Raw genomic sequence first — 18,652 nt, 5'->3', positions numbered from 1 at the left:
GAGAGCAGGGCAGGCCAGACAGGTGCTGGTAGTGGGAGACTCAATTATTAGGGGAAAAGATATGGCAATCTGCCACAAAGACAGGGATCGTCGAACGGTGTGCTGCCTACCTGGCGCTCGAGTCCAACACATCGCTGATCGGGTGGACAGAATACTAGGAGGGGCTGGTGAGAACCCAGCGGTCATGGTGCACATTGGCACAAATGACAATGTTAGACGTAGGTGGAAGGTCCTTAAAGATGATTTCAGGGAATTAGGCTGCAAGCTGAAAGCAAGGACCTCCAACGTGGTATTCTCCGAAATACTGCCTGTACCACGTGCCACGCCAGAGAGGCAACGGGAGAATAGGGAGGTTAATAAGTGGCTGAAGAATTGGTGTAGGAAGGAGGGGTTTGGTTTCCTGCAGAACTGGGCCGACTTCTCAGTTGGCTACAGGTTCTACGCTAGGGAAGGGCTGCACCTCAATGGGGAAGGTGCAGCTGTGCTGGGGGAGAGAATGGCTAGAAGGTTGGAGGAATGTTTAAACTAGGAATTGGGGGGGAGGGTATTCATTTTATAGGAGGAGAAGATAGTGCAGATAGAGACCTGGGCACAAATAAGGAAGTTGGGGGTGGCGGCATCATGGGGGGTGAGGTTAGAACAGGTAATAATTTAAGAAAGAATAGAGGTGCAGAGAGATACATAAAGTGCATGTATACTAATGCCAGAAGCCTCGCCAACAAAATGGACGAATTAGAATTAATGTTGTTGGAGCATAATTATGACATGGTGGGGATATCTGAAACATGGCTGGATGAGAGTCATGACTGGGCTGTTAACTTGCAGGGCCATAGCCTGTTCAGAAATGACCGAATGCATAGGCGAGGGGGAGGGGTGTGTCTATATGTAAAATCGTCCTTAAAACCCATCCGGCATGATAATATAGGTGAATCTAATGAAAATGTAGAATCCCTGTGGGTGGAGATAAGGGGAGGGGGAAACATAATAAATTACTGATAGGGGTTTGTTATAAGTCTCCAAAAATAATGGAAGCAACTGAGAATATCCTCGTAAAGCAAATAGATGAAGCTGCGACTCAAGGAGAAGTCATTATTATGGGGGACTTCAACTACCCTGAAATAGATTGGGGAACAGAAACCTGCAGTTCCAGCAAAGGTAATCGGGTTTTGACAACTATGAGAAACAATTACCTTTCACAACTTGTTCAGGACCCAACAAGAAGGGGGGCACTGCTAGACCTAATATTAACCAACAGGCCAGACCGCATATCAAATATGACCACAAAATAATAAGTTTTCATGTATCCTTTAATAAGATTTGTAGTAGAAAGGTTACATAGACACTAAACTTCAGGAGGGCAAATTTCCAACGGATGAGAGATGATCTTGGTGCAATTAACTGGGACGATATCCTGAGACACAAAAATACACAAAGAAAATGGGAGACGTTTATTAGCATCCTGGATAGGACCTGTGCACAGTATATACCGTATGGGAATAAACATACTAGAAATAGGAGGAAACCAATAAGGCTAAATAGAGCTGTAAGGGGCGCAATAAGTGACAAAAAGAAAGCATTTAGAGAATTAAAGAAAGTAGGTAGTGAGGAGGCATTAAATAAATACAGAAACTTAGTGACGGAGCCACATTTTTTAAATCTGACCAGTGTCACTTTATGTGGTAATAACTCTGCAACTCTTCAACAAATCCCAGTGATTTTGAGACTGTTTTTTCGTGACACATTATACTTTATAATAATGGTAAATTTAGGTCAATAAGTTTTGTGTTTATTTATAAAAAATATCAAAAATTTTAGAAAAATGTAAAAAAATTGGCAATTTTGAAAATTTGAATGATTATCCCTTTAATGCAGATGGTCATACCAGAGCAAACCATTAATAAATAACATTTCCCTCATGTCTGCTTTACATCAGCACCATTTGTAAAATGTTCTTTTATTTTGTTAGCCTTTTAGGAGGTTTAAAAATGTAGCAGTAATTTTTCAAGGAAATTTACTACATTTATTTTTTTAGGGACTTATCCAGGTTTGAAGTGACTTTAGGGGTCTCATATATTGGGAAACCCCCAAACGTGATACCATTTAAAAAACAGCACCCCCTGACGTATTGAAAACTGCAGTCAGGTAGTTTATTAACCCTTCAGGTGCTTTACAGGAATTAATGCAAAGTGGTATGACAGAAATAAAAATGTGTATTTTTACCACCTAAATGTCTCTAACTTCTGAACAGATTACTACAGCTGTCAGACTCTAAGGCCGCTATTTGGTCATGAATTGCCATCGCAAACATCAGGACAACAAAATCATGATCTGAGGGCACCAACTGGGATAAAGAGGAAACCCCCACACTCTGTTAACCATTTATAATGATGTAGTCACTATTTACAGCAGCATCTAAGGGGTTAAACAGATTTGGACGGTGCAAATACTGATCGTGGCTGATGCAGAAAGTTGTCAGCTATAGTGTACAGCCGACAGATGCTGGATTGTCACCTGTGTGGGGAGGCTATTCTCTTATATGTAAGGTCAGTTAAAAGACGTATTGGCTGTCATTAAATTCAGTAAAAAGCAAATCAAGGCAGCAAAGATTGAGACAGAGAGACTCATTACCAGAGAGAGTAAAAATAATCCCAAAATATTCTTTAACTACGTAAGTAGTATGAAACAAAAAAATGATAGTGTTGGACCCCTTAAAAATAGTCTGGGTGAAATGGTGGATGAGGATGAGGAAAAAGCCAATATGCTAATCGTTACTCGGATGTGTCCGCTCTTCGCCAGTCGTTACACTGGCTGTCCATTCATTACAGGATACAATTCAAAGTACTTGTTCTCACCCACAAAGCTCTCCACAGTGCGGCACCCCCTTACATCTCCTCCCTTATTTCTGTTGATCGGCCTAACTGACCACTGCGCTCTGCAAACCACTTTCAACTAACCTCTGCACTAATCTGTACCTCCCACTCCCGACTCCAAGACTTCTCCCGCCCTGCGCCAATCCTCTGGAATGCTCTACCCAACGATATTAGGACCATCCACAACTTGCATAGTTTTAGGCGCTCGCTCAAAACTCATTTGTTCAGAGCGGCCTATCACGTTCCCTAATCAAACTCATTTTATGTTTGTGTGTGTGTAGCCCATTCACTATCTGCATCTACTCCCCACTCCCTGAAGATGGCTGGACCATCATTGTAAATACATCATTGTAAATACACACCTGTACTTTGTATCTCCCCACCTCATTGTAGATTGTAAGCTCTCACGAGCAGGGTCGTCTTATTTCGTCTTATTTTGTCTTATTTTGCTTTATTACTGTATTGTTAACATTGTTAACTATGACTGTTGTGTTTGAAACTGTTAAACTGTAAAGTGCTGCGGAATTTGTTGGCGCTATATAAATAAAGTATTATTATTATTATTATTATTATTATTATTATTATTATTATTATTATGCTAAATTACTTTTTTCATCTGTATTTACTCAAGAAAATTCCATGGCGGACAATATGATCAGTGATAACAAAAATTCCCCATTAAGTGTCACCTGCTTAACCCAGCAGGAAGTATGACGACATCTAAAAATCACTAAAATTGACAGCTTCTATGAAGAGGTAAGTTCTAGACTGGACCAAGGGAACCCAGTGGACGTAGTGTATATGGACTTTTCAAAAGCTTTTGATACGGTGCCACACAAAAGGTTGATACATAAAATGAGAATAATGGGGATAGGGGAAAATATGTGTAAGTGGGTTAAGAGCTGGTCAGGGATAGGAAACAAAGGGTGGAGCACACTCGGACTGGGTCGCGGTTAGCAGTGGGGTACCACAGGGGTCAGTATTGGGCCCTCTTCTTTTTTTGAACATATTTATTAATGATCTTGTAGGGGGCATACAGAGTGGAATTTCAATATTTGCAGATGACACTAAACTCTGCTGGGTAATCAATACAGGGGAGGACAATTATACAGTATATAGCAGGATGATTTATGTAAACCAGAAGCTTGGGCTGATAAATGCCAAATTAGCTTTAATGGGGATAAATGTAAGGTCATGCACTTGGGTAGAAGTAATAAGATGTATAATTATGTGCTTAATTCTAAAACTCTGGGCAAAACCGTCAATGAAAAAGACCTCGGTGTATGGGTGGATGACAAACTCATATTCAGTGGCCAGTGTCAGGCAGCTGCTACAAAGGCAAATAAAATAATGGGATGCATTAAAAGAGGCATAGATGCTCATGAGGAGAACATAATTTTACCTTTATACAAGTCACTATTTCGACCACACTTAGAATACTGTGCACAGTTCTGGTCTCCGGTGTATAAGAAAGACATAGCTGAACTAGAGCGGGTGCAGAGAAGAGTGACCAAGGTTATTAGAGGACTGGGGGGTCTGCAATACCAAGATAAGTTATTACACTTAGGGCTATTTAGATTGGAAAAACGAAGGCTGAGGGGTGATCTTATTTTAATATATAAATATATGAGGGGACAGTACAGAGACCTTTCTGATGATCTTTTTAATCATTGACCTGAGACAGGGACAAGGGAGCATCCTCTGCGTCTGGAGGAAAGAAGGTTTAAACCTAATAACAGAAGTGGATTCTTTACTATAAGAGCAGTGAGACTATGGAACTCTCTGTGGTAATGAATGATTCATTGCTTAAATTTAAGAGGGAACTGGATGCCTTTCTTGAAACATATAATGTTACAGGATATATATATATATATATATATATATATATATATATATATATATATATATATTAGATTCCTTGATAGGGCGTTGATCCAGGGAACTGGTCTGATTGCCGTATGTGGAGTCGGGAAGGAATTTTTTTCCCCAATGTGGAGCTTACTCTTTGCCACATGTTTTTTTTTGCGTTCCTCTGGATCAACATGTTAGGGCATGTTAGGTTAGGCTATGGGTTGAACTAGATGGACTTAAAATCTTCCTTCAACCTTAATAACTACTGTATGTTACTATGTTACTATGTCACAATGGCATATGGCATCGGATGCGAGAGCATCGGATCCGATATGCTAATGACCCCTGGCTCCTGCTCAGCTGGGAGCTGGAGCTGAGTGTCATGCTACTTTGCTCCGATACTCTCACACAGCTGCGGAGTTGATGCCATGTCTGGAAGCAAGAGGGATCCCCTTAGAAGAAGGTAATACAGTCAGCATGCAACGCCTTTCCTATTCCAGACCAGAAGGGGGAGCTCTAACCCGGTTTTCAGGGGAACTTCCCTATAAGTTCTGGTCTGGAGGTGGGGTTAGTGTGTGAGAGAGAGAGCAGACAGTAAAGGAGGAAGAGGCAAGTGAGGAGAATCTCTGGGATAAGAGCTGCGACTGAGCTCACCCCAGGACTGAGCGCCGAAGATTGGACACCGGAGTCCATAGTTGTGTGGAAACTGCAGGTCTCGCAACTAAATCCGGAGGACAGGAGATTGCAGGTCTCCTGGCCACAACTAACACCCTAAGGCACAGCAGCATACGAGAGCCCAGAGTCACAACAAGGGAGTGACACCTGGAACAGGCTCAAGCTGCCTGCCATTCAGGGAATGTTCTATTTTATAGACAGACAGTAAGAGGGACTTGAGGAGAACTAAAAGCACCAAGCACCCAGAGAACAGCGCAGCAGGTAGGCCTCCAATTCCACCTGACTAGGAGGATCCTAAATTGCTTCCAGGCTGCCCGGATCTCCATCACCAGCTGTGACTTGTGCCTCAGACTGCACCTGCAACCTGGGATTAAAGGTAAGGGAAACTGCAACCCTTGAGTCCTCTAGCTATTCCTGCACCCTTATTCCTGATCTTCAACATCCACCACCCCTCATAAACTGTTCTGGTAGCCCTGGGGTCCCGATCCACTTGTGGGGAGCAGAGCCATCCCAACTGCATCCCCATTGTCCCCAGCAGTCCCTTTAAGCTGCGTTGGCAATCCCTGGCCGAGTACCACAGGTGGTGTCATGAATAATCCCCTTTTCCTATATAAACTTTATTCCTTTCAATATCCACCCCTTTGGCATGCCCAGGGCCACGGACCGGGTCACCGCTGCCTTGACCACCCCTTTAAGAACTGTACCCCATGGCCCTAGTGGGTGTTGCAATAGCAGCATACTGCAATTGGTCTCGCATGCTGATTCGGCATCAGAAAATAATCGCAGATGTGAGCTGCCCCATGGAATAACACTGGGCTGAGTGCTATGCGATGTTTCACTGCATAGCACTCGGCCGTTTTGGACAGTAGTGTGACTCCCCCCTAATTCTCTGTAATTTCAACCTAGTTTTCTAACTAATAGAACAATCTTATACACATATAGATAGATAGATAAATGAATAGATATGACAGATAGATAGATAGATAGATAGATAGATAGATAGATAGATAGATATGAAATAGAAAGAAATACTGTATGTCGGCGAGATATATAATCAGTGCTTTGCCCGTGTAGTTTACTGTACTCATATTTAGCTAATAAATACATAAATGAATGAAAGAAAAAAATGATGTGGTTATCCCCCTTATTTTTATTAACCAGCTGAGGGAAAGCAGACAGCTGAGAGCTAGTCTTATAAGTCTGGGAAGGGGCCAATAGCAAAAAAAGTTCTCAGCCTATTAATGACAGTTCAGAGCTGTTTGCTTAGCCTTTACTGTTTATTAAAGGTAGGACCCCAAAAAATGATGAGGGCACCCCCTATTTTTAATAACCAGTAAAGGATAAGCAGACAGCTACAGGCTGATATTAATAGCCTGTGAAGGGGCCATGGGTATTGGCCCACTCCTGGACTAATTATCCCACCCCTCAGTCATTCCATAAATGGTGCATCCATTACTGTATATGAAACAATTCTGGCACATAGCTTTGACTCTCCCCACATGCCATAGTGAGTTGGCAAGCGGGGTAATAGTTTTAGAGTTGATGTCAACTTTGTAATGTCAGTTGACATCAAGCCCACGGTTTAGTAATGGAGAGGTATTTATAAGACGCCACAATTGCTAACCCCATAAGTTTAAAGCAAAAAACATAGAGAAAAGACCGTTATTTGTACAAAGCACTCCCTAACCCTCTTTTACCCATTTATTATCTTTAAGAAATAAAATATTCTGAATGGGTCCTGCATAATTCCACCCCACTTCTCATGACGATCTCCAAGGCTGCTACATCTGAATGGTGTGTCAAGCGATGACATGAGTAATGAGGCCATGAGACTGCTCAGCACACCAGCAGGACACATGGACAGTAGCTTGAGAACGCGCCTGCAGTGACGAGCGGTGACGTCAGTGAGGTTACAGCAGTTCATAGCTGATTGGTGGCCGTTTTACGCGGCCATATGCAGCATGCTGCGACGAATTCCTGTTGCAGAAAAAGTCACAGATGAACACTGCCTAACTGAATAAAATTGTTGCGAGTGCAATGTGATTTTTTTATCACATTGCACTCACTGATTTTATGCGCAGATGTGAGCGAACCCTAAACTCAGGGGTGGATTATAATGAGGTCAATCTGGGCAGTAGCCCAGGGCCCAGTGATGTGTGGGGCCCTGGGCTACCGCTCAGATTCACCTCGGCCGCCATCAGGACATTACTGCCCTGACTGGTGTATTGGCCCAGAGGGGGCCTGCATGGGGCCCTGTCTCATCTGCTCACCGGGCCCCTACTGGCACTGCGGCAGTTTAACGCTATTGACAATGCTGGACACAGATGGGGCAGAGATGCTGGACACAGATGGGGCAGAGATGCTGGACACAGATGAGGCAGAGATGCTGGACACATTGGGGGCAGAGATGCTGGACACATTAGGGGCAGAGATGCAGGACATGGGGGCAGAGATGCTGGACACATTGGGGCAGAGATGCTGGACACATTGGGGGCAGAGATGCTGGACACATTGGGGGCAGAGATGCTGGACACATTAGGGGCAGAGATGCAGGACATGGGGGCAGAGATGCTGGACACATTGGGGCAGAGATGCTGGACCCATTGGGGGCAGAGATGCTGGACATTGGGGGCAGAGATGCTGGACACTGGGGGCAGAGATGCTGGACACAGATGAGGCAGAGATGCTGGACACATTGGGGGCAGAGATGCAGGACATGGGGGCAGAGATGCTGGACACATTGGGGCAGAGATGCTGGACCCATTGGGGGCAGAGATGCTGGACATTGGGGGCAGAGATGCTGGACACTGGGGGCAGAGATGCTGGACACATTGGGGCAGAGATGCTGGACACAAATGGGGCAGAGATGCTGAACACATTGGGGGCAGAGATGCTGGACACATTGGGGGCAGAGATGCTGGACACAAATGGGGCAGAGATGCTGGACACATTGGGGCAGAGATGCTGGACACATTGGGGGCAGAGATGCTGGACACATTGGGGGCAGAGATGCTGGACATTGGGGGCAGAGATGCTGGACATTGGGGGCAGAGATGCTGCTGAACACATTGGGGGCAGGGATGCTGGACACATTGGGGGCAGAGATGTTGGACACAGATGGGGCAGAGATGCTGGACACATTGGAGGCAGAGATGCTGGACACATTGGGGCAGAGATGCTGGACACATTGGGGGCAGAGATGCTGGACACATTGGGGCAGAGATGCTGGACACATTGGGGGCAGAGATGCTGGACACATTGGAGGCAGAGATGCTGGACACATTGGGGCAGAGATGCTGGACACATTTGGACAGAGATGCTGGACACATTGGGGGCAGAGATGCTGGACACATTGGGGGCAGAGATGCTGGACACATTGGGGGCAGAGATGCTAGACACATCGGGGCAGAGATGCTGGACACAGATGGGGCAGAGATGCTGGACACAGATGGGGCAGAGATGCTGGACACAGATGAGGGCAGAGATGCTGGACACAGATGGGGCAGATGGGGCAGAGATGCTGGACACAGATGGGGCAGAGATGCTGGACACACTGGGGGCAGAATGCTGGACACACTGGGGGCTGAATGCTGAACACACTGGGGGCTGAATGCTGCGCACACTGGGGGCTGAATGCTGGACACACTGGGGGCTGAATGCTTGACACACTGGGGGCAGAAATGCTGGAGACACTGGGGGCAGAAATGCTGGAGACACTGGGGGCAGAAATGCTGGAGACACGGGGCAGAAAGCTGGAGACATGGGGCAGAATGGAGATACGGGGCAGGATTGGAGACACTGTGGGCAGGATTGAAGACAGATCAGGCAGGATCATGGGGCAGGATTGGATCATGGGGAAGGATGGAAACGATGGAGACAGATGGGGCAGGATGGGGAGATCATATGGGGCAGAATGGATACTCATGAGGGCAGGATGGGAGAACATATGGCTGAAGCCAGGAATGAGACACACATGGGCCAGGATGGTGAATATTGTTACCATAGGGACTAATTTAGGGATGTTATTACTGCAGTGATGTATTTATTTTATTTTTTGAGTATAATGTTTTAAATGAGGGGCAGGCCTGTTACAGTGTAGAGTGACACTATGTTGCCTCTTTTTCTTCATGTGGTGTAAAGTAGAAGTTGGGAAAAATTAAGTAATGTGTTCTGCAAGTGGAGCTCGAGATAACTGTGTTATTTCCTGCAGAGATGAGCCTTGGCTGGAAGAAGTGATGGCGGTCTGCGCTGGATGAAAGATGAAGGACTTCACCTAGAGACATCACTGGTGAGTCAGTGTGTTACCTATACACTGACACTATACACTGTATACTATATACAGAACTCCTGTGTGTAATGTCACCAGTAATCACTGTATAACCTCAACACAGACAATGCATACTAAGTACAGATCTCCTGTGCATAATGGCACTCAGGGCCGTATTTAGAGTTTCTGCTGCCCTAGGCACTTTTCGTGCTGCCTCCCCCATTGGTGAGTATGACACTATCGGTAGTGACTTAGGCTACTTTAACATCAGCGATTATTGACATTTGCGGCAGTTTTTCCGCATCTGTAACGGATCACTTACGGCAACAGTGCGTTCGGCCTCATTCATTCCCAATGGGACTTGGACATGTGCGGCGCGGCACTTGCAGTTTTGCCGCGATCCGGCAAATGCGGTACTTGCAGCAACAGGGAAAAAAATGCTGCTAGCCGTGTTTTTTTGTCTCGCCTCAAGTGCAAAACCTCAAGTGCCGCACATGTCCGCAAGTCCCATAGGGAATGAATGAAGCCGAACGCAGAGTTGCCGGCCCGTAACTGATACGTTACGCGGCAGATGCGGAAAAACTGCAGTATCTGCTGCGAAAGGAGAAAATTGCTGATGTGAAAGTAGCCTTAGCAAACCTTTCCAGTTGTCATGTGAGAATCTGGTGAATCTCATGCACATTACATGGTCAGTTGATTCTGCCATGGTTGCAAGGTTTGACAGATTTCTAAAGGGAACCCCCTCTTCAGCCTCACCCTGTTGGATGCAGGACGCAGACTTCCCTCAGCAGCCTCTCCTCACTCCCGTAAGCAGCCTCCACCTGCCAGATGCAGCCTCCACCTGCCGAATGCAGCCACCTCAGCAGCCTCTCATCTCACCAGCCTCTCATCTCCTCACCAGCCTCCCATCACCAGCCTCACCTCTCCTCAGCAGCCTCCCCTCACCAGCCGCTCATCTCCTCTCCAGCCTCTCATCTCCTCTCCTCACCAGCCTCTCATCTCCTCAGCAGCCTCTCATCTCCTCAGCAGCATCCCATCTCCTCACCAGCCTCCCATCTCCTCCCATCACCAGCCTCTCTTCTCCTCACCAGCCTCTCTTCCCCTCACCAGCCTCCCTTCTCTCCTCACCAGCCTTCCCTCTCACCAGCCTCTCCTCTCACCAGCCTCCCCTCTCCTCACCAGCCGCCTCTCCTCTCCTCAACAGCCTCCCATCTCCTTACCAGCCTCCCATCTCCTCACCAGCCTCTCTTCAGCAGCCTCTCATCTCCTCACCAGCCTCCCCTCTCACCAGCCTCCCCTCTCACCAGCCTCCCCTCACCAGCCTCCCTTCTTCTCTCCTCACCAGACTTCCCTCTCACCAGCCTCTCCTCTCCTCACCAGCCTCCCCTCTCTTCACCAGCAGCCTCTCCTCTCCTCAACAGCAGCCTTTCCTCTCCTCAAAAGCCTCCCCTCTCCTCTCCAGCCTCCCCTCTCAGCAGCCTCCCCTCTCAGCAGCAGCCTCCCCTCTCCTCAGCAGCCTCCCCTCTCCTCAGCAGCCTCCCCTCTCCTCTCCTCACCAGCCTCTCATCTCCTCAGCAGCAGCCTCCCCTCTCATCTCCTCACCAGCCTCTCCTCTCATCTCCTCTCCAGCCTCTCATATCCTCCCCTTAGCAGCATCCCCTCACCAGCCTCTCCTCTCCCCTTAGCAGCCTCCCCTCTCATCTCCTCTCCAACCTCTCATATCCCCCCTTAGCAGCCTCCCCTCACCAGCCTCTCCTCTCCGCTTAGCAGCCTCCCCTCTCATCTCCTCTCCAGCCTCTCATATCCTCCCCTTAGCAGCCTCCCCTCACCATCCTCTCCTCTCCCCTTAGCAGCCTCCCCTCTCATCTCCTCTCCAGCCTCTCATATCCTCCCCTTAGCAGCCTCCCCTCACCAGCCTCTCCTCTCCCCTTAGCAGCCTCCCCTCTCATCTCCTCTCCAGCCTCTCATATCCTCCCCTTAGCAGCCTCCTCTCTCCCCTTAGCAGCCTCCCCTCTTCTCAGCAGCCTCCCTCCTCAGCAGCCCCCCTCATCTCCTCACCAGCCTCCCCTCTCCTCACCAACCTCCCCTCTCCTCACCAGCCTCTCATCTCCTCAGCAGCAGCCTCCCCTCTCATCTCCTCACCAGCCTCTCATATCCTCCCCTTAGCAGCCTCCCCTCACCAGCCTCTCCTCTCCTCTCAGCAGTCTCCCCTCTCATCTCCTCTCCAGCCTCTCATATCCCCCCTTAGCAGCCTCCCCTCACCAGCCTCTCCTCTCCCCTTAGCAGCCTCCCCTCTCATCTCCTCTCCAGCCTCTCATATCCTCCCCTTAGCAGCCTCCCCTCTCATCTCCTCTCCAGCCTCTCATATCCTCCCCTTAGCAGCCTCCCCTCTCCCCTTAGCCTCCCCTCTCATCTCCTCTCCAGCCTCTCATATCCCCCCTTAGCAGCCTCCCCTCACCAGCCTCTCCTCTCCCCTTAGCAGCCTCCCCTCTCATCTCCAGCCTCTCATATCCTCCCCTTAGCAGCCTCCCCTCACCAGCCTCTCCTCTCCCCTTAGCAGCCTCCCCTCACCAGCCTCTCCTCTCCCCTTAGCAGCCTCCCCTCTCCAGCCTCTCCTCTCAGCAGCCTCCCCTCACCAGCCTCTCCCCTCCCCTTAGCAGCCTCCCCTCTCCAGCCTCTCCTCTCCCCTTAGCAGCCTCCCCTCTCCAGCCTCTCCTCTCCCCTTAGCAGCCTCCCCTCTCCAGCCTCTCCTCTCCAGCCTCTCATCTCCTCCTCTTAGCCGCCTCCCCTCACCAGCCTCTCCTCTCAGCAGCCTCCCCTCACCAGCCTCTCCCCTCCCCTTAGCAGCCTCCCCTCTCCCCTTAGCAGCCTCCCCTCTCCAGCCTCTCCTCTCCCCTTAGCAGCCTCCCCTCTCCAGCCTCTCCTCTCCAGCCTCTCATCTCCTCTCCTCAGCAGCCACTCATATCCTCCCCTTAGCAGCCTCCCCTCACCAGCCTCTCCTCTCCACTTAGCAGCCTCCCCTCACCAGCCTCTCCTCTCAGCAGCCTCCCCTCACCAGCCTCTCCCCTCCCCTTAGCAGCCTCCCCTCTCCAGCCTCTCCTCTCCCCTTAGCAGCCTCCCCTCACCAGCCTCTCCTCTCCGCTTAGCAGCCTCCCCTCTCATCTCCTCTCCAGCCTCTCATATCCTCCCCTTAGCAGCCTCCCCTCACCATCCTCTCCTCTCCCCTTAGCAGCCTCCCCTCTCATCTCCTCTCCAGCCTCTCATATCCTCCCCTTAGCAGCCTCCCCTCACCAGCCTCTCCTCTCCCCTTAGCAGCCTCCCCTCTCATCTCCTCTCCAGCCTCTCATATCCTCCCCTTAGCGGCCTCCTCTCTCCCCTTAGCAGCCTCCCCTCTTCTCAGCAGCCTCCCTCCTCAGCAGCCCCCCTCATCTCCTCACCAGCCTCCCCTCTCCTCACCAACCTCCCCTCTCCTCACCAGCCTCTCATCTCCTCAGCAGCAGCCTCCCCTCTCATCTCCTCACCAGCCTCTCATATCCTCCCCTTAGCAGCCTCCCCTCACCAGCCTCTCCTCTCCTCTCAGCAGTCTCCCCTCTCATCTCCTCTCCAGCCTCTCATATCCCCCCTTAGCAGCCTCCCCTCACCAGCCTCTCCTCTCCCCTTAGCAGCCTCCCCTCTCATCTCCTCTCCAGCCTCTCATATCCTCCCCTTAGCAGCCTCCCCTCTCATCTCCTCTCCAGCCTCTCATATCCTCCCCTTAGCAGCCTCCCCTCTCCCCTTAGCCTCCCCTCTCATCTCCTCTCCAGCCTCTCATATCCCCCCTTAGCAGCCTCCCCTCACCAGCCTCTCCTCTCCCCTTAGCAGCCTCCCCTCTCATCTCCAGCCTCTCATATCCTCCCCTTAGCAGCCTCCCCTCACCAGCCTCTCCTCTCCCCTTAGCAGCCTCCCCTCACCAGCCTCTCCTCTCCCCTTAGCAGCCTCCCCTCTCCAGCCTCTCCTCTCAGCAGCCTCCCCTCACCAGCCTCTCCCCTCCCCTTAGCAGCCTCCCCTCTCCAGCCTCTCCTCTCCCCTTAGCAGCCTCCCCTCTCCAGCCTCTCCTCTCCCCTTAGCAGCCTCCCCTCTCCAGCCTCTCCTCTCCAGCCTCTCATCTCCTCCCCTTAGCCGCCTCCCCTCACCAGCCTCTCCTCTCAGCAGCCTCCCCTCACCAGCCTCTCCCCTCCCCTTAGCAGCCTCCCCTCTCCCCTTAGCAGCCTCCCCTCTCCAGCCTCTCCTCTCCCCTTAGCAGCCTCCCCTCTCCAGCCTCTCCTCTCCAGCCTCTCATCTCCTCTCCTCAGCAGCCACTCATATCCTCCCCTTAGCAGCCTCCCCTCACCAGCCTCTCCTCTCCCCTTAGCAGCCTCCCCTCACCAGCCTCTCCTCTCAGCAGCCTCCCCTCACCAGCCTCTCCCCTCCCCTTAGCAGCCTCCCCTCTCCAGCCTCTCCTCTCCCCTTAGCAGCCTCCCCTCTCCAGCCTCTCCTCTCCCCTTAGCAGCCTCCCCTCTCCAGCCTCTCCTCTCCCCTTAGCAGCCTCCCCTCTCCAGCCTCTCCTCTCCAGCCTCTCCTCTCCTCAGCAGCCACTCATATCCTCCCCTTAGCAGCCTCCCCTCACCAGCCTCTCCTCTCCCCTTAGCAGCCTCCCCTCACCAGCCTCTCCTCTCAGCAGCCTCTCCTCACCAGCCTCTCCCCTCCCCTTAGCAGCCTCCCCTCATCAGCCTCCCCCCTCCCCTTAGCAGCCTCCCCTCTCCAGCCTCTCCTCTCCCCTTAGCAGCCTCCCCTCTCCAGCCTCTCCTCTCCCCTTAGCAGCCTCCCCTCTCCAGCCTCTCCTCTCCAGCCTCTCATCTCCTCTCCTCAGCAGCCACTCATATCCCCCCCTTAGCAGCCTCCCCTTACCAGCCTCCCCTCTCCCCTAAGCAGCCTCCCCTCTCATCTCCTCATATCCTCCCCTTAGCAGCCTCCCCTCACCAGCCTCTCCTCTCCCCTTAGCAGCCTCCCCTCTCATCTCCTCTCCAGCCTCTCATATCCCCCCTTAGCAGCCTCCCCTCACCAGCCTCTCATCTCCTCTCCTTTGCAGCCTCTCCTCACTCACATCAGCAGACTCCCGTCTCCTCTCTCACCTCACTCCTCTCTGCAGCTTCCTCTCACACTGCCCGCCTCCTCTCCCTGCTCACCGCCGACTTCAGTATCTTCTCCCACAAACATGGCATGCTGCTCAGCTCTGCAGTCTGCTCCAGTGCTTCTACATGAAGAAGAGCGCGCAGCATGTCACATGACCGGCGTCAGGACCATGATGCACTTGGGCCTGCCTGCTGCTTAAAGGTACAGCACCCATTTCTGGACGCCAGATGCACCCTAACAAGTAATGCCTGGATAGCGGGCAGCCCTGCGCCCGAGACCCCCTCCCCCCGCAGCAGCCGTGGCTGAGGTAGGTGGGTGGGCGGGGTGACCCCCGAACCTTAAAAAAAAAAAAAAAATTTTTTTTTTAAACTTGCTCAGGTGCCGCCCCCTCACATTGCCCCGCCCTAGGCACGTGCCCTCAAGTGCCTAGTGGCAAATACGGCCCTGATGGCACTTATGGTGATAGTATTGTGATTTTTTTTATTACTGATCAGTACTGCAGTATTAGCTCATTATGTGGAGGGAATATGTGGTCTGGACATGGCGTTGCGGTATTTGTTCCTTGTATGTGCTATTTGGTCACTTTGTGGTGGTAATATGTGGTCTGGTCATGGTGCGGTGGTATTTGTTCTTTGTATGTGATATTATTCAGTCACTGGTGGAAATATGTGGTCATTTTAAAAATTGAAAAATAAATAAAAATATACCTAAATTGTATTGCATATTTTAACAAATATTTAAGTGAGTTTTGGTTCAACAGAAGCTTTTTAAAAAAAAAATAAATCAAACTTATGGCTTGGACAACAAAAGTTTGGACAAACATTCTGTTGCCCTTAATTTTGTATTTTGTTGCACAATTTTTTGAGGCAATCACTGCAGACAATTTTGATATCTGTAACTTTCAATGAGTCTTCTGCCCCTGTCCATGAGTATTTTTCCCACTGCATGTGAGTGATAAGACCTTTGTTTCTTAGGTGTGAAGGCATCGTCTCCAGACTATAGGTTTCAGCTCTTTCCACAGATGTTCAACAGGATTTTGATCAGGGCTCATGGAAGCCACTTGAGATGAGTCAAATGCTTTGCTCTTAGCCATGCTTGGATGTTTTAGCTCATTATCCTGTTGGAGGACCTATAACCTGCAATTCAAACCAAGCTTTCTGACACTGAGCAGCACATTTTGCTGCAGAATGCTTTGATAGTTTTAAGATTGTATTGCATCCTAAACAGATTCAAGACCACCTGTGCGAGATGTCACGGAAGGTACAATGTCCTTTTCTTTGTATGCTTTATTTTTGCGTCTGTGAAGATAGAGCTGATGTGACTTGACAAAAAGCTCCAGTTTTGTCTCAACTGTCTAAAGGACATTCTTACAGAAGCCTTGTGTCTTGTCAGTATCCATTTTGGTAAATTCCAGTCTCGCTTTTTTACCATTTGATATCAACATTGTTTTCCTCCTCAGTCGTCCTCCATGAAGTCCACTTTGGCCTAGACAAAGACGGATAGAGTGATCTGACACTGATGTACCTTTACCTCAAAATTCACCTCTTATCTATTTTGATGGTGTTCTGTACCCTTTGGTTACCACTATTCATATTATCCATCTCTTCAATTTGTTATTAATTTTGTGGCCACTTCCAGGGAGGTTGGCTACTGTCCCATAAATGGTAAACTTCTGAAAAATACAGTATGTGCCAGTGTAGGTACTTGGAACATCAAGATGTTTGGAGATGGTCTTATAGTCTTTACTTTTAACATGTTTTGATGTAATTTTCTTTCTAATTTTCAGAAACAACACTCTACGCAGCTTTCTTTGGTCCATGTTCAATGTACACAACATGATACCAAACAGTACAGTAACTACTTTTCACCCCTTAAATAGGCAAAGGACTGATTGCAAGCTTGTAGACATCTGTGATGATAATTACAAGACACACCTTAGTTTAACATGTCCCTAAGGTCAAATTATTTTCAGTCTTTTCTAGGGGTACCATCATATTTGTCCAGACCAGTTTCATTATTTAGCATTGTCTGTTGATCCATAACCCAAAAGCAATTTCTGATTTTCATTAGTTAATATTCAATAAGCATAAATTGAAAATTACTTTTCTCAGTTTCAAGTTATTTCAACGACCATTGTGGGTTACCTTAATTTAACAGAAGGGAACCAACAACGTTGACCATGTGTGTGCACCAAAATAAAACTAAAATAAATAAATATTTTTAACCAATGTAAAATAGAAGTGAATAGAAGGAATGACAGTGACTTTTCAATTTAAGGATGAAAATTTGAATAATCACATGCAAATCATACAGAAAAGTCGTTTAAGAGGTGAACTATTTAACTTTTTACTTTTGCACAGTAAACATGATCCCGCTCCCATGAAAGAGAAGGGATTTGTCAATTATAATGAAATAGCACACGTCCACTGAGAATGCTTATTCGGCTTTTTTTAAGTGCTCGAGACAGCCATGCTCTCAACTCTGAGCCATAGTTCAAATACAGCTATATATTTATTCATAAAATATTATATGTAATACTTGCTCAATTACTGAGTTATGTGGGTGGAGGAACCTGACGAGATGCGGAGATCTACATTAAGACGTCAGCTGTGCAGCCATTATGTCAGTTCTGCAACATGGTTATCCAGCCAAAGGTGGATTTACTGATTACCTCTAAATAATTGATAGCAAAGGTTTAATTACAGCCATAGAAAATGTTAGCATCTCAGTCTGGGCATATTAAGTGTTTGATCTGTGCACGGAATAATAAATGCCGATAACCAGGCAGATGAAGACATTTTCTTCCTATCTTAATTTGATTTGTGCTCATCGGGCAATCTCCTATGTGCATCAGTTATATCATTTTTCTCGGTCATCTACAGACCTTCATTTATTTTTAAGCATGACTCCGGTGGGAATCTCTTGTCCATGAATTGATACTTGCTTAGTGGCATCTTCTAACAGTTACATCTCGGAATTTGTCATTGATGGAAATTCATGAGTTTGGTCCAATTTTCTGAACTCACGTTTTTAGGTATTAAGGTCATTTTGGCCATATATCCAATTCTTCTGCAGGTCAAAATGCCAATTGACAACAAAGGTCATTAGACAGTACTTTTGGATTTATCTGGAGGTTGGAGGATGTGGGTGGCCCATTGATCGACAAAACTAAAAATTAGACAAAACCATGTTTATTTAGTCTGGTATTTCAACAAAATATGTATCTTAAAAGGTAACTAAACTTTGAAAAATGTTTTTATATGTTCAATCAATGAATAAAGAGCACAAGGAGCTTAGAACCCAGCTATAGAATAAACTAAATAGACTGAGAAAAGTCACATGCTCTTTTTATTATAAAATACAAAACTTTACTGCTGTTACAGTATGGAGAGAACTGACCCTGCTTCATACATGGCCGCCCCCAGTGGAGTAATGTGACGCTTAAGAGCTCCAATGCATGATCTCCAAAGGGGCCCCCTACTAACACAGGTCTTTACTATTAATATTAATCCAAACAGAGAAAAGACCCCCAAACAAATTAAATGAAACAAAGAATGTCTTTATTGGATATTAACATATATATATATATATATATATATATATATATATATATCTCTTTTAAAAGACAAATATGCGGGGATTATGGAAGACAGTAAAACAACAGTACTCTGGATGAAGAACAACACTCCATAGACAAGGTCCAGCTATGTACAGTGGGGCAAAAAAGTATTTAGTCAGTCAGCAATAGTGCAAGGTCCCCCACTTAAAAAGATGAGAGGCGTCTGTAATTTACATCACAGGTAGACCTCAACTATGGGAGACAAACTGAGAAAAAAAA

This window comes from Ranitomeya imitator, chromosome 5 (genome assembly GCF_032444005.1).
Source record: "Ranitomeya imitator isolate aRanImi1 chromosome 5, aRanImi1.pri, whole genome shotgun sequence".
Classification (NCBI taxonomy): Eukaryota; Metazoa; Chordata; class Amphibia; order Anura; family Dendrobatidae; genus Ranitomeya; species Ranitomeya imitator.
Note: the sequence above shows the minus strand (reverse complement) of the source record.